Source organism: Schistocerca gregaria, chromosome 2, assembly GCF_023897955.1.
Source record: "Schistocerca gregaria isolate iqSchGreg1 chromosome 2, iqSchGreg1.2, whole genome shotgun sequence".
Taxonomy (NCBI): Eukaryota; Metazoa; Arthropoda; class Insecta; order Orthoptera; family Acrididae; genus Schistocerca; species Schistocerca gregaria.
This window is the reverse complement of record NC_064921.1, coordinates 156,909,950-156,934,496: the sequence shown is the minus strand read 5'-3', so window position 1 is coordinate 156,934,496 and position 24,547 is coordinate 156,909,950. Positions and strand designations below refer to the sequence as shown.

The following is a 24,547-nucleotide window of genomic DNA, read 5'->3' as shown; positions in this document are numbered from 1 at the left end:
CCTGGGACAATGAATTCACGGTGTTCTTATTTCAATTTCCATGAGTGAATTTTTAAAAATATCGAGAATGTGATACACTATTTAAAAAATATCATTGTTGGCCCTCGATATACTGAAAAAGACTTATGGATACATCAATATATTGACAGAGAGAATATCAACGTACTCCAAGAATTAAAAGGAGAACGATGCACCTTCACGCTTGGCGATAAACACTTTGCTAGCAATGGTAACTGCAGTAAGTGGCACAATAAAAGCAATCCCATCGGCCCATCGTTGGGTTTCGTCAGATATCAGCCTTGTCTGGAACACTTCGTGTCGACTTCCCTTTTATTTCTGCAAGCGCCAGTGACCTAACAGTTCTAGTGTCAAAATTGCGTGGCGAAGTTAAACTTTGCAATTTCTGTTGGTAGCCCAGGGCGCCTATTACCTCATCATTTCCCCCTCACATGTCTCCACCCACCGCAAAGACCAATCTTGTAATATATGTATTTTTGTAGGTTGATTCTTACAAAGAAGAAAACTTGTTCATGGGTTAAAGAAACTATTTTTGAAGAATGCCGATGTGAAGACCCTAGTTGCGATAAAAAGAGAACGACTGGCTGTGATGAAAGACTCTTTCGCACAGCGAAAGTAAAATTCTTGTACTACAATGTCAAAAAAACAACTTCAATATTTATCGAAAATTGTGAAAAAATATAAAATAAAAATGTCGGCACTCGATATTGTCATTTCGATGTCGGTACGTCGGAAAAAATAACGCCGATATGCATCAATACTTTTTGGAAACAATATCGATATATTGATGTCTTATTGACTGACCAACGTAGTAGTATCCAGTGGAGAACGTTGAGCACGGTCAGCTGTATGTAGAAAGAGCCGAGCTGGGTGCGGGTAGTATCTTCTTGATGGTGTCGAGAAGAAATCCGCAGTTCATAGTAAGGACGACCAGCGGAAAAGTAGAGTTAACAAAGCACAAAGTGGCGTTTGGTTTTGTGAGCTATATTTACTAGCGACAGACACTAAGTGTACTTCTCAGATTATTTTACAGAGAGTCTGTTGTGCTTGTATGAGTGCATGGTGAAACCATGAAGAAAGGTAGTGAATTGTAGCATTACACAGGGCCGTGGTTCGGTGACTGTACTACTGGTAAGTTATTGTGTATTCATCTGCTTTCCTTATGGTCCACTTAGTAGTTAGTTCTGTATAATTACGTTGCCTTTTGGAGCTGATATGGTAAATGGTGGAGACTGACAGTAGACCATAGATATCACAGTCAGTCTGTTGTTTGCGTTATCTGTTCAGTGAGCCTTCTTGTACGATTACTCGCGGGCTTAAATTATTTTTGATTACAGCGTACTTTTGTAGTTATCCAGAACAAGCAAAATCATTTTAATCTAAATAATATGTAGTTATCTTTTAGAATAAACTCTTATTACTGTTCCCTATTTGAGTTAAGAATAATTATATTTCTGTCTTTGTGAAGTATTGCTTTATTCCTGGTACCAGCCGTTTTCTGAATTCATTATATTACAGAGAGCTGTAGTTCTAATTTTTATAAGCGCTCCCATGTTGTAATCTACTGTCTCTTAAAAATTTACTATAAGCCGACGCTCTGTTGTTGGAACGTTCGTTTGAGTAAGGTGTTCAAAAGAATGCCCAATTTTCTGAACGCACAACTCAATGCGCCTTCTAAGCAAGCTGCGAGTAGTTGTCACGGAGCAACAAGCTTTCTTGATTTAGTGTTTCACATAATCCGGTATTAAGAGTTCAGTGACCTAAACACGTTATTTCAGAAACCCCCTCAAAAAGGAATCTACTGCTGTTAAATTTGTCAACAGATTTAATAATTATAGTCATGTTGACTCGCTCGCACCGGGAAATAGAAACAGAGGTGGCTCCGCAGCCAGTTTTATTACACGACGCGTCCGACCGCGGGTGCAACAGAACCCGTGTGGACGGGTGGAAAGAAATGTGTCAGGCTTCATAATACGTATTTATATGTGTCGTGTACTACGCATTTCTTGTACGTGAATGTGAATCTGCGCTTGAACTTTCCTAATCATCCTCACACTTTTCCATAAAGCGTGGCCAAATCTTAGTTGGGAGGTAGTTCTGTAGTATAGTAGTGCCAACCTTACTCCTAGGTAGGGGATCAGAGACACACCACAGGCAGGTAAAAGTCAAAGACGTTCCAGTGTCACAAGATTTGGGTGGAGAGGTTGGTCACGGCAAAGTGGTTCGAGCAGCCCCTCCACCGCGGCCCAGGAAGACCTCTGAGTGCCCGCAATATTGTGGGAGTGTTACAGAAGATGGGTAAGTGAGCAGACGTGCCCTCAGTCCGTCTGTCTCTTGTTCACGCATGGAAGAGAGGTATTTGAATATTTGTACTAATTCTTTTATTTACAGCTTCGGATTGTGTAAGGAAATGAATGATCTCATTAATTTCGGAAATTTGACCCCCTGTGTTAATGTATCTGGTTCCCAGTTTGCCCGTTATCCTCCTCACATAGTGTATGTCCTATGTAAAATCTTGGGTGACTTTGGTGGTATACATGTGGCCAACGCAATTCCGTCTTGCCCGTAGAAATATGCGTGCAGATTAGTATATAATATACCCGAGCTATAAGTTGTAAAATTGTAGTATCTGTAAACTGGAACAATTGCTGCAATCGCTGTAAAATCGAGTGATAATGCTTAAAATATATAGGTAATCAATTGTCATCAATCTTTAACATACCTTACAAATCACAAAGAAGTTAAAAGAATTCACATAAAATAAAAGATATAGAATGCAGGGACCCACACATCAGTGTGTGAGCCCTCCAGCCCCTTGCCTAGTATCGTACAGAAAGGGCACGCTCTCTAGGTAGCGGTCTCAAGCTCCCCTCCCCAGTTATCCGTTGCTCAATTTTGAGTCATGGCTTGACGACATCAACTTTCATCTGGCGTCCCTAGGCAAGGATGTTAGACAAACTTTCAATGTAGCCGAAAATAGAAGCTGCTGTGTTGTCATACGTTTTTTGCTACTGGTCATAGAAGTGCAAATCTAGAGGTGAATCACGTTTGTACGGAAGGGACCAGGAACGAGATCAGCGGCAGACTTGGCAATAAAATTGATGATCAGGTATCCGACGAAGTGCAGGGATTCCGCTACCTTAAAAGCAACTCATGGTAGACGAAAACCTAACATAATAATCTCACTAGTACAGTACAGACAAAAGATCATTACTCGTAAAAAGGCCTTAATTTGTCCGATTAGTCCTTTATTTCCAATCATGAGCTCCATAAAACTTAATTGAGTGAAACGCGATGCAAGTTACAAACATTTTCAGCCTAAGAATAATAAAGTTTATATGTTTGTGTTATTCTTACTGATAAGACACGCGGTGATCGGAAAGGGTGGAAAGCTTGGAAAGCTTGTAAAGAAGCTGCAGAAAAATAATTGTTAAGAAAAAATTCTATACGTTGTGCTGTTTCTAAGTTAATTAGCATAGAAGTTAGGCAATCGAGTCGTCGTGCACCCAAATTCAAGTAGCGTGCCAGGGCAACTGCCGCCAAACGTGTTCTTTGTTTGGTTTCCCCAAACAGGAGAAACCTAACTTTTGTTCACCTAGCTTGAATTTATCACTCCCGCGGAAGGCACATTTTAACGTGTAATGAGCATTTCAACAAGTGGTAACTCATGGGCCCACAAATGTCTGTGCATTACCGCATTTTAGCACGCACCCAAGTATTTTATTTTGAATGCTCAACAATCTGATTAGCTAAGCTCAGAGTTAATTAACTCAGAAACGGGGCAACGTATCGAATATTTTCTTTTTTCGTAACAAAAGCCAGTGGTGTTAATGCCAGTCAGTGAACACCAAAAAAGGTCGAATGTGGGAAATAATTTGTGCAGTCGCAAATATTTCTGCAGTGGTAGTAGGCGGGAATGCCGTAAACAACATACTAGAAAACCTGAACGTTGGGGTCGGACAGAGAGTGGGGATGCGTTTGAAGGTCACTTCTGTACGTTTTTCTTGAATAACTCTGAAACTACAGCCTTCAGCGAAAACGTATCGTCTAGGGGACGGATGACCTCAGCAGTTAAGTCCAATAGTGCTCAGAGCCATTTTGAAAACTTATCCCAGTACAGAATTTGACTACGTTAAAATTCCTACAAGAAAGTCTTCGTTTTTTTCTGTAGAGCTAACAGTTAGCGCGCAGCGAGCTAGAGAATATAAAAATCTCGCACGCCGTTTATGAAGCCCAGATATAATATTGCGGGTTGCGTACAATAACTGACAGGAGCAGCTGACTCGCCATATGGATCAGTGACGCTATATATGCTCATGGCTGCTGATTAACACACTGACACGAAATGCACATGCACTTCGAGTAATCGCTTTTGACCAACCTCCTCGCGACACCCTACAATTTTTTCAGACTGTTTTCGACACTGTAATTAATAAATATTGAGTTTGTTAGGCTAACGTAACAAATATACTACTGGCCATTAAAAATGCCACACTAAGAAGAAATGCAGATGATATATACTAGAAATGACGTTACATTTTCACGCAATTTGGGTGCATAGATCCTGAGATATCAGTACCCAGAACAAACACCTCTGGCCTTGATACGACTCGGCATTGAGTCAAACAGAGCGTGGATGGCGTGTACAGGTACAGCTGCCCATGCAGCTTCAACACGACACCACAGTTCATCAAGTGTAGTGACTGGTGTGTTGTGACGAGCCAGTTGCTCTGCCACCATTGACCAAACGTTTTCAGTTGGTGAGAGATCTGGAGAATATGCTGTCCAGGGCAGCACTCCATAATATTCTGTATCCAGAAAGGCCCGTACACGACCCGCAACATGCGGTCGTGCATCATCCTGCTGAAATGTAGGGTTTCGCAGAGATCGAATGAAGGGTAGAGCCACGGGTCGTAACGCAACTGAAATGTAACGTCCACTGTTCAAAGTGCCGTCAATGCCAACAAGAGGTGACCGAGACGTGTAACCAATGGCACCCCATACCATCACGCCGATTGATACGCCAGTATGGCGATAACGAATACACTTTTCCAATGTGTGTTCACCGCGATGTCGCCAAACACGGATGCGACTATCATGATGCTGTAAACAAAACCTAGTTTCGTCCGAAAAAACGACGTTTTGCCATTCGTGCATCCAGGTTCGTCGTTGAGTGCACCATCGCAAGCGCTCCTGTGTGATGCAGCGTCAAGGCTAACCGCAGCCATGGTCTCCGAGCTGCTATTCCATGCTCCTCCAAATGTCTTCGAACTGTTCGTTGTTGTCTAGCAAACGTGCCCATCTGTTGACTCAGGGATCGAGACGTGGCTGCACGATCCGTTACAGCCATGCGGATAAGATGCCTGTCATCTTGACTGCTAGTTGGGATCCAGCACGGCGTTCCGTATTACCGTCCTGAACCCACCGGTTCCATATTCTGCTAACTGCAATTGGATCTCGACCAACGCGAGCAGCAATGTCGCGATACGATAAACCGCAATCGCGATAGGCTACCATCCGACATTAGTCGGAAACGTGATGGTACGCATTTCTCCTCCTTACACGAGGCATCACAACAACGTTTGACCAGGCAACGCCGGTCAGCTGCCATTTGTGTATGAGAAATCGGTTGGAAACTTCTTCATGTCAGCACGTTGTAGGTGCCGCCCCGGCGTCAACCTTGTGTGAATGCTCTGAAAAGCTAACCATTTGCATATCACGACATCCTCTTTCTGTCTTTTAAATTTCGCGTCTGTAGCAATTCATCTTCGTGGTGTAGCAATTTTAATGGCCATTTTTGTATATATTTCTAAATATATTAAGTAACAATGTAATGTGCTAACTAGCTGGGACATTAAAAGCCAAATAAGTTGACATCCTTTGTGTCAAAAGCAGATTTAGTAGCATTGTGGCGATGTGTTGTAACTCCTGTTTTCGAATGCAAAACTGGAGTGACAGCGAGCTCTTATCGCCGCGTCCGTGGCGCATTGGGGGTGTCGAAAAGTGGAAGGGAACTGGCTGAGAGTGCGAGAGCTTCCGGAATGGACTTTTACGCGGGCAGCCAATCGAATTATCGGTGGGGAGTGCGGTGACGTCAGGGAGAGTGTCGTAATTAGGAGCGAGCCTAATGAAAGTGCGCGCGCCGTACGGCAGGCGCCAGTGACCGCTCCGCTTCATTACGCATAGCATGGGGTGGTGGTGGGAGAGGGGCGAGAGGGGGTTGGCGAAGAGGAGAGGGGAAAGAGGAAGCTACTGCTGTATCGTGCCGGTGCGCTGCCGCAGGAGCACACGTGGGGCTGCTGCCGTGCACGTGGTGCATTAAAAGAGCGCGCACACGTGGCATGAGACTGGGTCAATAAACGCGCTGGTCTCTCGTATCACAATGCCACAGCCAGCGTTAATTGGAATGATACTAGTGACGTGCAACGTTGGCGAATCATCGATGCTGATTTCGTTTTCATTATCGACGTCTAAAACGTTGATGATTAACCCGTGTTGTGCTTCGATACGAGCTATGGTCTCTCTACCTGTGTAGCGCAGCAGCCGCCGCCGCCTGCATTCCGTCAGGGGATATGATCGCTCTATACCGCTCCGACTTAAGGGACCTTTTGTTTGAAATCGATTACTCGAAGAGCGTGCGCCTTTCGTGTCCAACCACGGCGCAGGTGTGTCTATGGCGCCACTGATCTACCATGGCGATTCAGCTACCCTCCGCTGCCGTTTTATACAATAATTAGTATAGTTGCCCTTGATGATCCACGGGCGAGATTGTTATTTTCTCTCGCTCGCTGTGCGCTAACTACTCGATCTAAAGAACAAATGGAGAGGACCTTCTTGTAGAAAGTTTAATGTAATTAAATTCTGTACTGGGATAAGTCATTCAAGAAAAACATACGAAAGTCACTTTCAAACGCCCCCACCCCTCCTCCCATACCGAGTCCCCACCGGTCAGAATTTTTAATATGTTGAAACTTCCTGGCAGATTAAAACTGTGTGCCCGACCGAGACTCGAACTCGGAACCTTTGCCTTTCGCGGCAAGTGCTGTACCAACTGAGCTACCGAAGCACGACTCACGTCCGGTACTCACAGCTTTACTTCTGCCAGTATCCGTCTCCTACCTTCCAAACTTTACAGAAGCTCTTCTGCGAACCTTGCAGAACTAGCACTCCTGAAAGAAAGTGCTAGTTCTGCAAGGTTCGCAGAAGAGCTTCTGTAAAGTTTGGAAGGTAGGAGACGGATACAGGCAGAAGTAAAGCTGTGAGTACCGGACGTGAGTCGTGCTTCGGTAGCTCAGTTGGTAGAGCACTTGCCCGCGAAAGGCAAAGGTCCCGAGTTCGAGTCTCGGTCGGGCACACAGTTTTAATCTGCCAGGAAGTTTCATATCAGCGCACACTCCGCTGCAGAGTGAAAATCTCATTCTGGAAACATCCCCCAGGCTGTGGCTAAGCCACGTCTCCGCAGTATCCTTTTAGTATGTTGTTCACAGCATTCCCATCTATTACCACTGCACAAATATTTGCGACTGCACGAATTATTTCCCCACATCCGACCATTTTTTGGTCTTCACTGACGTATTATTACACCACTGGCTTCTTTGAGCGCTTACAAATAAGAAAATATTTACAACAGCGTTGTGAAATTTAGGCAACGGCCTTGCCGCAGTGGCTACACCGGTCCCCGTGAGGTCACCGAACTTAAGCGCTGTTGGGCGTGGCCGGCGTTTGGATGGGTGACCATCCAGCCGCCATGAGCTGTTGCCATTTCTCGGGGTGCTCTCAGCCTCGTGATGCCACTTGAGGAGCTACTCGACCGAGTAGAAGCGGCTACTCGTGCCCTGAAGAGGGGGTGCTTTTTTTGTGAAATTTAGCAGCATAGGAAAGTAATTACTCACGCTTTTTGACTATGAAACCACTTCGCTTGTAAGGGTCAAGTTTGGCTCGAATTCTCAGCTTCATTGGCTATAGCGCAACGTTTACAAAAGTCTTTTTTCGTTCATTAACGAAGTAGCCGACTATGCTGGTGCCACAGACAAAAAAGTTTAATATCGAGAATAGCTCGTGTAGCCGGAAATTTTTGGACGGTGGTAGGCGTGAGTGCCACCAACTCAGTAGAAATCCTGCCTGATGAGGGTTGAGTCTAGGTTGGACAGGAGTCTGAAAGTCACTTTTGCATCCAGTGAAAGCTCGTCCCAGTACAGTATCTAATTACATTAAATTTCCAACAGAAATGTCCTGTTCATTTCTTTCTGTATGCGGGTCGCATAAAGTGACAGCTGAATCAACCTGCATAGATTCTGTCGAGTGCGGACTTCTGCATTTCGGAGTCTGCGCAGTTCACTGGTTTCATAAAAATTGGTTTTTGTGCTTTCGTGTTGTCTTTATTGTTTAGTCTGCTTTGTTTTCGTGACTCATCGAGAAGTTACCCCAGGTCCTCTAACTTTTTCCTATTAGTGTTCTACGGAAGAGGCGAAATACTGGAAATCAAGTAGGTATTTTTGTTGCCGTTGTGCGCGTAATTAAGTAGCTGGTAGGTAAGGAAGGGGGTCGAGTGCATGTCTCGTCATGCAAGATTCGTTTTAAAGAGGTACAAACTCTTCTCCACCCCAGCACCTCGTATCTGTACTTTCTCTAATTAAGTGGAGAACTCCACGTATTTATGCTTTCACAGAATTAGTACTCAACTTTATCATATCTTACCACGGAATGAGTATGTAATTTTATTTTAAACTATGTTACTTCTTGCCACTAAGTTCCACGCGTTTCAGAGTGTCTTGCAGAGTATGGATATATATGTACGTAAGTATACCCTACACTTTGTAGTCTTGGTGACTAGAGCATTCTTCCTTACAAATCCTAAAAATGCGACAGTAAGCGTATGTTTTCCCAATTCATTAACCGGTACTACAAACAGTACATTTTAGCAGAAGTCAATGAAAATTTTGGTGATCTCCATTAAACGTGTGAGGAATTACCAGAATGTTTTATTACTCCCAGCTCATCAATTGTTAACGTTTTTAATACTCGACAGGAATCACCCCCACAACATCTACGCTGAATGATGAATATGTGAAACATAGCCGCCGTTTACAGTATGAATTACTGCCTGGCATTGTTGCAATTTGGCCTGATGGCCGTATTCTTATGATCATCTTAGGTTAGTTATCTTCCCTAAAAGACTAAAAGTAACTATCATTACGCCATACCGTAATAAATTTCATACCGCATCCTGTATGCTATGTCACCGTATCTTAACACAGAACGCTGGATTTTGTTAATGAATGTGAAACTCTTATTAAGATTCTCATAGATGTTTTCTATGGAATGTATACTCTGGCGAGAGCAAAAAAATACGAGCTGTGAAAGTGTTTCCCGCCGACTGTCTGCGTTGTCATGTAAACAGCGTGCAAGCATAGTGATTTTGTGGTGTGTTCGTTAAACATATTAACATCAGGAACGGTATATGTAATACTTTCACTATGTATGTAGCCCCACGCCGGTTCAGTGCTAAAGTATTCTTGCAGTGTGTTTCGTTATCGTTTCTTTAAATATGGCCGAGCTGTTTGGTGAAAAGACGTACACTGAATTTTAGTAGCCCCATGTAATGCAAATTATTATAAAATAAAAAGGCTCTACCTATAACACGATGACACATACATATGCCTGACGTGTTTTAGATTTGGCATGTGTAATTACAGTGTAAGTAATGTTACTTTTTCCATTTTAGTAAAGTAACATCCACATATAAAGCGTGATGTTAGTACCATTTTATATGTACACAATGTTATTTATCTTTTATATTTTGCAGCATACCATTTGATAAGGGCAGTAAGGTCGCAATAGCGCAAACAAATAATTTAGTCAATGGAGAATACGCTATCTAAAAAGTTTTACGTGATGGCTGAAAAATCAATATACAAATACATTTTATGCATTTATTAATCAACAAATACAGCAGTTTGTAACAGTACATATACCACCGCTTTTGTCTACAGACTGGTTTTTTTTACCTCTTGGTAATTCCACTTATGATCCCGGTATAAATTTATTCGTACTGCTCATTTTACTATTAATGTAACACGTCAATTACTCAACTTTCGTGTATTTCGTAACAAAGAACTCACAGAACAAAAATATGTCAAAAACCTTAATTGTGGGTAGGTTGCTTTTCTTCATACAGTAGTTATATTTACGTGGATAAAATTTATCATCTTACACGGACGATGTATTTACATATTTCGAAGGATTTTTAACAATTAAAAAAACATTCCGACACAGGTAGACACTACTTGATATCACGAAAGTGTAGCTTGTGTGAGTGAAAATGAATTAATAGTGCATATCTGCGGCTACCTATCGTTCAAAGTCCGTAATACACTGTATTACAAAATGGAATGGTCGTTTGTAGAAGAAAAATTACGTTGTGGCTCCAAGGTATACATGTGAGAGGCGATGCAGCGTGGGCAAAAGATGAGCAGTCATAACGAGAGTTTTGAGTGGCTAATCGGGTGTGTCTGGCGTTCGCACCACAACAAAAACAGAAATTCTGTCGGAAGTCCACGAAATTTCAAAGAACAAGGTTCAGGCTCATTGAACAGATTTCTGGACGAGGTGATCGCCTTCCAAAACGATCGGAATAGTGATGTTAGAAGACTTGTCATTGAAGATTACAGAAGAAGGCGTGAGAAAAGGATTCCACTGTGTCGGCGCGCACGGCGCCGAGCCTGTGGATGCCGCTGCAGGGTCGAAGGCTCGGGTCCAGAAGCGCGTGGTGACTGCGTCCGCACAGCTGTATCGGGAGCCCGTAGCCTGGCTCCCACACGCCCACTCCGATCACAACGTGCTGCAAGCGACCTGGAACGCGATTACAGCGATCAAGTGTTACGGGACAGTTTTTCCAGAACTGCTCTGTAACCTAATTACTTGCCCTCTATCTAAAACAAACTATCGAAATTCAATTTATTAAAGACACATGGAAATGTGAAAGTTTGAGAGGTTCCATGCCCTCTTTCGCATGTCGCCTCTCAATTTCATCAGTTTTATTTATGTTCTATGTCTTTGCACGGTAGTAACAGACCGAATAGAGCGTTCGCACCGAGAGCTCAAAAAGTACTTTTCACTTGATTCCTATACACGTTGGGTTACTTCCCTGGGTGGCGTGTGCGAGGCAAGCATTGGAAGACGCTGCTCACGGCATTTCCGGTTGGGGGCTGCACTTCCCTGAATTCTGAGGGGTTCGTAGAATAGGCTTAAGCACCTGGTGGAACGATTGACGTTGGTCGAGTTTCGCTTATTGTATGCAGGGTGAAACGACCTGCTAGACGTCTGAGAGTCGCCGCAGTTCCGGCGCGTCCGGAACGAAGATTCCTGGCACCGACATGCTGCATTGTCCTCTTGATTCTGGGAATACTTGTGGATCATGCCCTGCTGGGTGCGACTGTCTGGCGCCGGATGGCCGGTGGTCTAGGAAGGTTGTTTTCGTAGCTGGTCAATAGGCAAGTTCAGTGCCCTCAGCTGAGTAGCAGAGGCATGATTGGTCAACTTAAGCTGAAGCTAGTTGACGTCAAAGCCCTGCTCGAAATTGGAGGGAAAGGTCGCTATTGGAGCGAATGATGTGTGGGGGAATTTTGGAAACAGAACCGAATGCTGATCGCAGTTTTCGCGGAGAGTAGGGGGTAGAGCAATGTTGGTTTCGCTCTTGCGTAGCGCGGTCAGCAAATCGGGGGGGATCTGATCTTCGTCAGAGTCGGACGGTCATTCGACTTGATCGTCCTTTTTGGGAAGAATTCTCGGACAGCCTTCGCGGCCAGGGGTTGACAAAGAGTTGCTGCACGGCAGAAGTCGGCGCCTATATCATCAGGACGCTGCGTACCGACGACGTGCTGCAGATTTCAGTACTGGTACAGCATTTTGCAGCTCCGGCATTGTGGGACCTTATCAGTTTTATACTTAATGCCTCAGCAGCACGCACGCTCGCTTTGCTACAAGTCCACCTTGCTTGTTTCTCCCTGTGATCCCATTTAAGCTCTCACTACTAATTGCGATACTGCTATATAGTCCGAAGATTAATATTTGATTCATTAGGACCTCCAGTCATTACCGTCAATCTATTGCATCACAGAGAGTAGGCGCCCCTTGTTCTCGAGCCAACTCTAGTTCTTATAGTTCAATACACCCTATCCTTTAACCTACTGTGTGTGTAGACTATCATGTACATTTATGTTCTGATGTATAATAACTCTCTGTGATATTTAATCCGCATTTCATTTGGTAGATATAGGCAGAATCCGATTTCCTGTTTATTATAATAAAGTTCTCTTTTTTTAGTAGATTACGATTTTTATTAAATTGTTAGTGTGCACTCTGTAATTTATGAACTAGCAGGGTCTACCATCATTTCCTTCCGTTACCGTTGTGTGCGTAATTAATTATCTGTTAGATAAGGAGGGGGTCGTGTTCATGTCTCTTTCTCATGCAAAATTCGTCTGAATTAAAGAGGTACGAACTCTACTGCACCTCGGCACCTCGCATGTTAATGAAGAGAACACCAGTGATTGCAAAACTAAGGGATTCTTGATGTCATCTTGTTACGTTGAAAGACACATGCTGTGTTTCTCAGGAAGTTGAGCCCACTGGCAGACTGTTAGAAAGTGAGGAGCGCAGTCTTAACATTTCGTAAAAATGGTCTTAGCTGAAAGGGGCAGGTTCTAAGTCACGTATTCTCAGCGGATGGGCGTTCAGAAGAACGTTGTCCCAAGTGCAAACAGAAGCCTGACAGAGCCGCGATGGCGATTTTCTCCAAACTGAACTTCCACTGTGAGGTATATAGAGAAAAAAATGTTTTCGAAAAAGATACAAAACTGCAAGGGGATGAGAAACACTATGGACTCAGGCTGAGAATCTGCTGAACTCATCGGAGTGGCCGAAGTTTTGGAAGGCAGCCCCGCATTAGTTAGCAAAATTATTTTGGTAGCGGTGAGGAAGTCTCAAGCGCGTTTTTGCAGCACCTGTCACTGGCTGAAGCATGCAACCACAATCATGGTGGGAAGTCCTGCTTTCCTGATCTCAGACAGAAACGAGCAGTCCTGGTTAATCACGGCACATTTGTGAGAAGCGAAATTGTTGTTTTTACAAATGTTTCACTGGCTGGACCTCTCAAGGACTGCAGAAAATGGCTGAAAAGAATCTGATGCTAGCAGAGGTAGCATGAATTTTGAGTAGATCAGACGGACACTTCATATTGGACTATATGAGGGAGAGATGATTTCATCTTAGAGTTGCAAAGAGAGAGGATGTCGTCCTAAAGCTGATCATGGACGTCAGGGCTGAACTAACTTTCAGCTGTAACTGCAGTCGTCCTCCACAACTGAGTCTTGGAACAATGGTAAGATCAAGCCGCATTTGCAAGGGTCGTGACGAGGGCACTGCATAGCAGTTTGCTGCAAGTTCGAGTCATGGTTTTCTAAAATTAATTCATAAAATTTGCTAGTTGAACTCGTGTGCTTCGGCAAGGGTGTTGGGGCATACGTGTACTTTTCTAGACTTTTTCTTCAGTCTGTTGACAAATTCTGCCATCACTGGGGGCTTTTCAATTCCACTAATTTGTATCACAGTTTCACCGTGTTCCATTTGTAATTCATTTTATCTTTGTGCACTTCATTATTAATTGTTTGATATATTTAATGACTGAAATCAATTTTAGTAATAATCAATGTTATAGTTACCTTTTTGTTCATTTCGAAGCTTAATGAAAACCCTCTCATTGTATCTGTAGGAGCTGTGGTTTGCTTTGTTTAGTTTTAGGGCGCAAAAAACAACTAAGGTCATACGCGCCTATGTCTGAACCTTTTAACTCTAGGACGGAAAAGGAGTTAAAAGCGATTACACGCTAAGCCCAATCCACAGAAGAAAGGACAGCTATAAACAACGGATCCCTCTTCGAGAAAGGTCTATAAAATACGCCGCAGGGAAAAAGGAGTTCCTGAGCTAAAGATTAGATGTACTTCGCCATATTGCTATGACGGATAAAAAGTAAAACGCGGTCAACAGCCAGCGCGTCGTTCGCTTAAACGGCCGATAACTCAGACGGCAAACATACATCAGAACGTAAGTGGTTAAGGAAAAGTGTATTCGGTCAGGATATGGCGAACCGTCAAATGATGTTGATGAGCACGAAGTGGTGAGTGGGAGCTGTGGCATCCATATATTTTGATGTCTGATTCAGCCATCCCTTTTTAAATTCCTATGTTCATTGGTTTCCGTTGTGCGACTTTTTTCTTAAAGTTTCACGTGATCCTATGGGGCGCAGTCCGTTCACTGGGCTCGGATCTTGTTAGTAGCCCAGGGGTACGCTAAACGTTCAGATGTAGTCTCACACATAGAGCTGACTATTTACGTAAAGTACTGAAGAACGGTGGAATGTGTGTGCATGATCTGAAGCAGTGCAACCAACTTCTCCACCGTTACTCCTTACTGGCCCCCAACTCTGGTCTTCTGCTGGGGCCCTATTCTATATCGTTCATACTGATCGGTGAAGTAGGTTTGTCTCGGTAGTGACGCCATTTTCGGTTGTTTATCCGAATTTACTATCCAGAAAGCTTCTGAGACCTGTTACAGAACGGTCCTCCCGCCGATTTTTATACAACTGTGCCGAGAGGTTTGGATTTCGGTATGGCCATGCCGTTCGTTTAGCTGTGGGTTATTTACACTTATAATTTGTATTTTAAACATATTGAGCAGTTTTAGCTTTGGATTAAGATACTGTGTAACTAATCACCACAGGACACGCCCAGTTGTGAAGCGAGTTCATAATAGACTTTTCCTTTGTTAGAAATATGGTTATGTTAGGTTGTTACTGTGAATGATTAAAACATCCAGAAAAAAAAGAAAAAAAGTTTTCAGTCAATATTCTCTCGAAGTACCTGTTATTTTTATGCAATTAAGAGTTTAAAGATCATTAAATAACAAGACATCGGCCCTGCTTATGTATATTACATAAGTGTTAGCTGAAATTACTAGTGACTTCGTGTACTCTTTTCTGCAAATGGTTTACTTATGAACTGTCGAAACGCGTTTAAAACTTAAGTAACAATGCGAAGGAATTTTTTTGAAGTCTGATACAGGAAATCTTCCACAATTACATGCATTTACGGCTTACGCCCGCTTCATTCGGCAACTAAGACAGCCTACGTCTCTATCGAATGCAGTTATATAAAATAATGCACCAATCGCGTGCGAGTTGTTGTTGCGTAGTTGGTAAGGCGACGAACTGCCATGGCGAAGGGCGTAGGTAAATATACTGCAGGATTCAAAAATATTTTTGTCTTCTGAAATATTTGTTGTAATTTACACGAAAGAAGGCGCTTTCTCAGTAACGAGTATCTCCGATTTCATGACTTCCATATGTTTAAGAAATGGAAGATGAAATTACTGTATGTGAAACAACTGACAGTGACATTTATACTACTTCCTGTCACAAATAATTCGCCATTTTTTTCGGAATACGTAGCGATTTCGGAGAGTGTGGTCAGAAAAATTTAAGAGCACAACGTAAATTACTGCAAATGAAACTAGCCACAATCGTCTTTATACTCCTCTAGCTTGTCGCAAGTATTTATCTGTGATCGAATCCTTAACAGCATCAGACAGAGACGAAAGGTTGCAGCCACAATATTTTCAGACTGCACCACCATATATGAAACATTTTGATTCATAAGATGCGTGTTATAAACTACAACGAACTTCTATAGCTGCACTCGCCACACGCTCTCGAAAAGGCGGTTTTTTAAATTTTATTTTTATGGACCAAATCGTTGATGTATCATATAGTGAAGTAGGTTACTTCAGCATGTGGATCTCTAGGAGCGAGCTACAACCACGTTCTATGCATCTAATTCTTTGAGACTCTTAAATAATTTTTCAGGTTTGTGGAGGTGTGTTTCGTGTATGCAACTAATTTAAGGCAGCTTACTCCCTTCGTGCTTCACAAATAAAAGAAGCGAAACGCGTACGTCAATAAACAAACTGCCTTCAACTAGTTGCGAAGACGGAACGTACCTCCATGAATTTTGAAGCAACTAAGGAACAACGGAACACAGAAAAAATAAGAAGTTTTTCGGGTGTTTCTATAGATGTATTGTACAATGTGGTACTACACTCCATTCCTAACTCATATTCCGAAACGTATATTCCAAAACAAGACGTTTATGTGAATGAGAATAAAATGATATGTGACTTTTACGACAGTTTCCGGAACATAGTCAATATTCTATCGTTATCATGCACTCATGGGAGCCCGTGGTCAGCAAAATTTTGCCATGCTGTTTGGCATCTGAGGTATGAAAGTGGGTTTATGAAGAACTATTGTTTTTAAGGAGAAATCAGAATGTAGTAACAAAATGTAGAGTCAAACAGTGACAATAGTTTATTGATTACTGAAGCACAATTCGTAGCTTAGGTAGTCGTGAAAAGCCGTGTCGTGTATCGGTTACACTCCTGTGAAGTGAACACTCCAGAAAATATACATTTATTTGCGCAGGAAAATAATACTTGCAGAAACATAGGTTAATATGTAGAACGCAATTTATCTATTTACGTTCTTATTGGCTTGCTTTCAGGTATTTCGTCTCCCCTTGTAGAAGAACAGTCATAGGAAAAAAGGCAATGACATTGTGTAAATTTTCCATCTGCCACGGAAACAAAGCAAACAGAATAAAGATTAATACTGTCGCGTCCCGGCACAGCCTCACTATACCAGAATGAAGTAAGTGCGAAATATGAAGCGCAATCAGGACGTTAACGACAATGGGTTAGTTATAAATTGCTGTCAACCTTTATATCGGAGGTGAGAGGGAGAGAATCTTCTTGGTTTGAAGCAAATAAGTTTCCTGAAAATATGTTACAGAATTGAAATAGGCAGAAAAGATTGGTTAGTTTCTGTCAAGTTTATTCTCACATATACACTCCTGGAAATGGAAAAAAGAACACATTGACACCGGTGTGTCAGACCCACCATACTTGCTCCGGACACTGCGAGAGGGCTGTACAAGCAATGATCACACGCACGGCATAGCGGACACACCAGGAACCGCGGTGTTGGCCGTCGAATGGCGCTAGCTGCGCAGCATTTGTGCACCGCCGCCGTCATTGTCAGCCAGTTTGCCGTGGCATACGGAGCTCCATCGCAGTCTTTAACACTGGTAGCATGCCCCGACAGCGTGGACGTGAACCGTATGTGCAGTTGACGTACTTTGAGCATGCGGGAGGCCGGGTGGACGTACCGCCCAATTGCTCAACACGTAGGGCGTGAGGTCTCCACAGTACATCGGTGTTGTCGCCAGTGGTCGGCGGAAGGTGCACGTGCCCGTCGACCTGGGACCGGACCGCAGCGACGCACGGATGCACGCCAAGACCGTAGGATCCTACGCAGTGCCGTAGGGGACCGCACCGCCACTTCCCAACAAATTAGGGACACTGTTGCTCCTGGGGTATCGGCGAGGACCATTCGCAACCGTCTCCATGAAGCTGGGCTACGGTCCCGCACACCGTTAGGCCGTCTTCCGCTCACGCCCCAACATCGTGCAGCCCGCCTCCAGTGGTGTCGCGACAGGCGTGAATGGAGGGACGAATGGAGACGTGTCGTCTTCAGCGATGAGAGTCGCTTCTGCCTTGGTGCCAATGATGGTCGTATGCGTGTTTGGCGCCGTGCAGGTGAGCGCCACAATCAGGACTGCATACGACCGAGGCACACACGGCTAACACCCGGCATCATGGTGTGGGGAGCGATCTCCTACACTGGCCGTACACCTCTGGTGATCGTCGAGGGGACACTGAATAGTGCACGGTACATCCAAACCGTCATCGAACCCATCGTTCTACCATTCCTAGACCGGCAAGGGAACTTGCTGTTCCAACAGGACAATGCACGTCCGCATGTATCCCGTGCCACCCAACGTGCTCTAGAAGGTGTAAGTCAATTACCCTGGCCAGCAAGATCTCCGGATCTGTCCCCGATTGAGCATGTTTGGGACTGGATGAAGCGTCGTCTCACGCGGTCTGCACGTCCAGCACGAACACTGGTCCAACTGAGGCGCCAGGTGGAAATGGCATGGCAAGCCGTTCCACAGGACTACATCCAGCATCTCTACAATCGTCTCCATGAGAGAATAGCAGCCTGCATTGCTGCTAAAGGTGGATATACACTGTACTAGCGCCGACATTGTGCATGCTCTGTTGCCTGTGTCTTGTGCCTGTGGTTCTGTCAGTGTGATCATGTGATGTATCTGACCCCAGGAATGTGTCAATAAAGTTTCCCCTTCCTGGGACAATGAATTCACGGTGTTCTTATTTCAATTTCCAGGAGTGTACTTATGTGAGGTGTTGGACCATAAATCCCTTAATAATTTCTAGTCTATTTATTCGGACTTGCTACTTCAAAGCTAATTTCCGGTACATATAAGAAACAAATACAAAGCAATCACTTGTTCTTGGTTAGCACTGAAATCTCTCTAAGTAATTGAGACAAAGACTGACAGCCTGTGTTCAACACTATTCCAATGAAACTCTAAAAATCCTGCTTGACCTGCAATTCTTGAGTGTCCACCAGAGTCTATCACCGTCCTCTCGTAGCTGAAGTCGGTATCAGCTGTAGCGGCTGCTATGGGTCTACACGGCCCCACTGGCGTCTCGCTGCGGAATCTCCGAACTGTTGGCACTGGCTCTGAATCTGCATCTGAATCTCTGCTTCTAGCTATTTAGCTGCCTGGCCTTTTATTTAGTTTATCATGGACTTGGGTGCACACAGGTTAATTTGTTTCACACGACTCATTCCTAAGTGATCAGATTGCACAAGAATGCCTACGGTTCCACACGACACTATCGTTTCTAATTAGTCGGCTTGCGCAAGAATACCTTCGGTTCCACACGACATATTCGTTTCTAGCTGCACACAACTTAATTTGATTGCAAACGAGCCTTTTCCACATGTGACTGATACACTTACAGTATTATCGCCCTGGTGTTTGAATCTTCCATTGCGCAAGGCTGATTCATGCTGCTTCCTCTGACAGGAAGTCACACACTAAGTTATTTGACCAAGCCATACTCGGCAGCCTCCGCCGCTCATCTTGTCCCTATGTCCTGGTGGACTATTTCTTAATGTCGGCTGGCTGTTTGCCTGTGGAGCCTGGACACTTATGGTCACAAAAGCAAGGATAAAAGTTAAAATTTTCCTACGGTCACAACAGTACGACACGAAATGCATTTCTGTAATATCAGTGATATCGACCACAATAGGTTATAACTGGCAATGTTAGCGAACGCCGCTTCAGTCCCTCGTCTCCTCCGCGGATGCGCTGTGTGCAGCATACTCTGAAGTTTAGAGCTCCAGACTCGGTGCCATCCATAGATCATTGACGTCATACACACACTTCCGTCGCGGTTGGTTGCTGATTTACACGTAGGCACGAAAGGCGCACGCACATCGGAAAGTCGATTTTGACCAGAAAGTCGCTCGTGTAGAAGGGCCGTAAGTGGCATTTTTGCTTCGCGCTACCACGTGTTTCGGCTGATGTGCCAATCCTACACATGTAATTTTGGACCGACTCTATACAGGAAATTGCAGTGCTGACAACGTACCCGCGTATCTCGTTTCGTTTCATTTGGGCGGGAGTAGTGAAAACAAACGCGGAAGTGTCAGCCGGCAGGCAGAGCAGCGAAGCCCGTCGGCCGTTTCGCAGCGGGAGGTGGGTGGAGAGATAAGTGAGCCGGCAACCGCTCTGCTATTCTAGTCCTCTGGGGGGGCGGGGGGGGGGGGGGGGGGGGCGGCAGCGGCGATATGGCCGAACCAGCGCCAGGCAGGCAGGCGCGGACACTTTGCCCAGCTGGCGGACAGCGATGCCCTCCCTCTCCGAGCTGTACAAACTTGTCCGCTGCCGACCGAGAACTAACATGCCGCAAAGGGCGACTGCTTTCATACGCCGCTGGAGACGGCATCCAACAAACGTCCAACTGGCATGAAGAGTACTCCTCGCTAGCGTCTTATTACGCACTAGAGTGCTCGGCGTTGCCAGGGTATGTGTTCATTCCAATTCTCTTAGTCCATCTCTTCCTTTCCCTCTCAACATCCACCTCAACCAGCATCCACTCCGTTCATCTCATCCTGCCCCCTCCCCTCTCTCTCCTTTTATCTCCTCCTCGGTCCATTTTCTCCTCCCCCTCTGAATCCATCATCTCCTCCTCTCTCTGTCTAGCCATTTCCTCTTTCTACATCTACATCCATCCTCTGCAAGCCACCTGACGGTGTGTGGCGGAGAGTACCTTGAGTACCTCTATTGGTTCTCCCTGCTATTCCAGTCTCGTATTGTTCGTGAAAGAAGGATTGTCGGTATGCCTCTGTGTAGGCTCTAATCTCTCTGATTTTATCCTCATGGTCTCTTCGTGACATACGTAGGAGGGAGCAATATACTGCTTGACTCGTCGGTGAACATATGTTCTCGAAACTTCAACAAGCTATCGAGCTACTGAGCGTCTCTCTCGCAGTCTTCCACTGGAGTTTATCCATCATCTTCGTAACGCTTTCGCGATTTCTAAATGATCGTGTAACGAAGAGCTCTGCTCTTCGTTGGATCCTTTCTATCTCTTCTATCAACCCTATCTGGTACGGACCCCACACTGCTAAGCAGTATTCAAGCAGTGGGCGAACAAGCGTACAGTAACCTACTTCCTTTGTTTTCGGATTGCATTTCCTTAGGTTTCTTCCAATCAATCTCAGCCTGGCATCTGCTTTACCGACGATCAACTTCATATGATCATTCCATTTTAAATCACTCCTAATGCGTCCTCCCAGATAATTTATGGAATTAACTGCTTCCAGTTGCTGATCTGCTATATTGTATCTAAATGATAAGGTATCTTTCTTTCTGTGTATTCGCAGCACATTACACTCGTCTACATTGAGATTCAATTGCCATTCCCTGCACCTTGCGTCAATTCGTTGCAGATCCTCCTGCATTTCAGCACAATTTTCCATTGTTACAACCTCTCGATATACCACAGAATCATCCGCAAAAAGCCTCAGTGAACTTCCGATGTCATCCACAAGGTCATTTATGTATATTGTGAATAGCAACGGTCCGGTCCTATGACACTCCCCTGTGGTACACGTGAAATCACTCTTACTTCGGAAGACTTCTCTCCATTGAGAGTGACATGTTGAGTCTGTTATCTAGGAACTCTTCAATCCAATCACACAATTGGTCTGAGAGTCCATATGCTCTTACTTTATTCATTAAACGACTGTGGGGAACTGTATCGAACGCCTTGCGGAAGTCAAGAAACACGGCATCTACCTGTGAACCCGTGTCTAAGGCCCTCTGAGTCTCGTGGACGAATAGCGCGAGCTGGGTTTCACTTGATCGTGTTTCTCGAAACCCATGATGATTCCTACAGAGTAGATTTCTAGTCTCCAGAAAAGTCATTATACTCTAAAATAATACGTGTTCCAGAATTCTACAACTGATCGACGTTAGAGATATAGGTCTATAGTTCTGAACATTTGTCCGACGTCCCTTCTTGAAAACGGGGATGACCTGTGCCCTTTTCCAATCCTTTGGAACACTACGCTCTTCTAGAGACTTACAGTACACCGCTGCAAGAAGGGGGCAAGTTCCCTCGCGTACTCTGTGTAAAATCGAACTGGTATCCCATCAGGTCCAGCGGCCTTTCCTCTTTTGAGGAATTTTGTTTCTTTATCCCTCTGTCGTCTATTTCTATATCTACCATTTTGTCATCTGTGCGACAATCTAGAGAAGGAACTACAGTGTAGTCTTCCTCTGTGAAACAGCTTTCGAAAAAGACATTTAGTATTTCGGCCTTTAGTCTGTCATCCTCTGTTTCAGTACCATTTTGGTCACAGAGTGTCTGGACATTGTTTATATCCATCTACCGCTTTGACATAAGACCAAAATTTCTTAGGAGTTTCTGCCAAGTCAGAACATAGAACTCTACTTTCGAATTCATTGAACGCCTCTCGCATAGCCCCCCCTCACACTACATTTTGCTTCGCTTAATTTTTGTTTGTCTGCGAGGCTTTGGCTATGTTTATGTTTGCTGTAAAGTTCCCTTTGCTTCCGCAGCAGTTTTATAACTCGGTTGTTGTACCACGGTGGCTCTTTTCCATCTCTCACGATCTTGCTTGGCACATACTAATCTAACGCATATTGTACGATGATTTTGAACTTTGTCCACTGATCCTCAATACTATCTGTACTTGAGATAAAACTTGTGTGTTGAGCCGTTAGGTACTCTGAAACCTGCTTTTTGTCACTTTTGCTAAACTGCAAAATCTTTCTACCTTTTTTAGTATTTCTATTTACGGCTGAAATCATCGATGCAGTAACCGCTTCATGATCGCTGATTCTTTGTTCTGCGTTAACTGTTTCGAATAGTTCGGGTCTGTTTGTCACCAGAAGTTCTAATATGTTATCGCCACGAGTCGGTTCTCTATTTAGCTGCTCAAGGTAGTTTTCAGATAAAGTACTTAACTTTCACTGGATTCTTTGTCCCTGCCACCCATTATCAACGTTTGAGTCTCCCAGTCTATATACGGCAAATTAAAATCTCCACCCAGAACTATAACATGGTGGGGAAATCTACTCGAAATATTTTCCAAATTATTCTTCAGGTGCTCAGCCACAACAGCTGCTGAGCCCGGAGGCCTATAGAGACATCCAATTACCAAGTCTGAGCCTGCTTTAACCGTGACCTTCACCCAAATTATTTCAGATTTCGGATCTCCGTCAATTTTCTTCGATACTATTTCACTTCTTAATGCTATAAACAGGCCTCCCCCCCCTCCCCCCCTTCACTGTCCAGCCTGTGTCTGCGGTATACATTCCGTAACTATTTACATCTGGTTTCAGACAACTTTCTGTCCCTAGTACGATGTGGGCATTGTGACCGTTTATTAATGAGAGCAGTTCTGGGACCTTTCTATAGACGCTCCTGCAGTTTACTATTAGCACACTAATATTGTTATTCCCTGTTGCATTTTGCCTACTCCTACCTTACCGCGTCTCAGGATGTATCTTACCGGCACTAGGGAAGGAATTCTTTAACCTAAAAAAAAACCATGTGCACTCCACACGTACACCGCTACCCTTGTAGCCGGTTCCTGTGTGTAGTGCACGCCTGACCTATTCAGGGGGACCCTACATTTCTCCACCCGATAGCGGAGGTCGAGAAATTTGCACCCAGATCTCCGCAGAAACGTTTGAGCCTCTGGTTTAAGGCTTCCACTCGGCTCCAAACCAGAGGACCGCGATCGGTTCCGGGAACGATACTACAAATAGTTAGCTCAGATTCCACCCCGCGAACGAGGCTTTCCGCCTTCACCAACTCCGCCAACCGCCTGTACGAACTGAGGATGACCTCTGAACCCAGACGGCCGGAGTCATTGGTGCCGACATGAGCAACAGTTTGCAGTCGGGTGCAGCCAGTGCTCTATCGCCGCCAGCAGGGCCGCCTCCACATCTCAGGTGAGACCCCCCGGCAAGCAGAGTGAACACTGGCCTTCTTCCCTCGCCTCTGACCGTGAATCTCTTCCTCCCCATATCTGCGTCCCCCCCCCCTCACTCTCCTCTCTCTCTCTCTCTCTCTCTCTCTCTCTCTCTCTCTCTCTCTCCACGATTACCTCAATAGGATGCTGGTGGTGTTCCGCCCCTCAGTATTCCTTTCCGAATACTAACTATTGTGTGATAAACTAAATGGTTCCGGTATTTTAGGATCAGTGGTTTAGTCCGCTTACGCATTTAATATTTCTGGCGTTGCAGCCATCATAGTCAGGTACAAGAAGCTCTTTTTAGAGCGGTTGAGAAGCAGCTGTGGCAAGATGAGGTAATACGGTCTGAGGTACAGTGAGGTACAGTTGGTTTGTTCGGTACGGGTGCAGTGAGAAAGACCGCCTAAATTGTGGTCCTTCTTCGCGATTGGCTGCTGCATTCGGAAGTTACACGCCAAAATAAATCTATTATTAATATTACGACAAACTAAACAGCGTATTTACTTGCATTTCGTATTTAAAGGATCTGTCTATAGCGTGCTATCATTCCATTATTTTGCAAGTATAAATAACTAGCAGAATAATATACTGCTACTAAACGAAGAGGCAGACGAAGCACCTAGGTCATCTTCGGATCACACCTAACTTGGATGGCAGGCGAAGTGATTTGGCTAGAAGTTCAGAGCTGTTTCGACATCGTCGGGGGACAGACATGTCTGCTGCGGTCGGTGTTAATTTAGTCTTTGTTAGTAATGGTTGGTAATAGAGCTCGTTCGGCGGCCTCGCAGGACGGATATGTTTTCCGCCACGGTATCAGTTAAGGCTTATTTTTCGATGTCTAGTTTGTAAATGTGAGAGCTGGTTGGGATGCCTCGGAGGAGAGACAGGTTGTCGGTCGCGGTATCAGTCAGGAGTTAACTTGCAATGTCTAGTTGAGAGCAGTGTGATTGTAATAACAGAGATACGCAGGTGATT

General features: G+C 44.5%; 1 long non-coding RNA gene across 1 annotated transcript in view; it reads right to left on the bottom strand.

Moving 5' to 3' along the window:
* Positions 1–9,936: 9,936 nt before the first annotated feature.
* LOC126336582 (uncharacterized) overlaps positions 9,937–24,547 on the bottom strand; it is a 184,776-nt gene continuing 170,165 nt past the window's right edge. The window contains exon 2 of the long non-coding RNA XR_007564978.1: positions 9,937–10,869. This is a non-coding gene — a long non-coding RNA (uncharacterized LOC126336582). The remainder of the gene's footprint in view (positions 10,870–24,547) is intronic.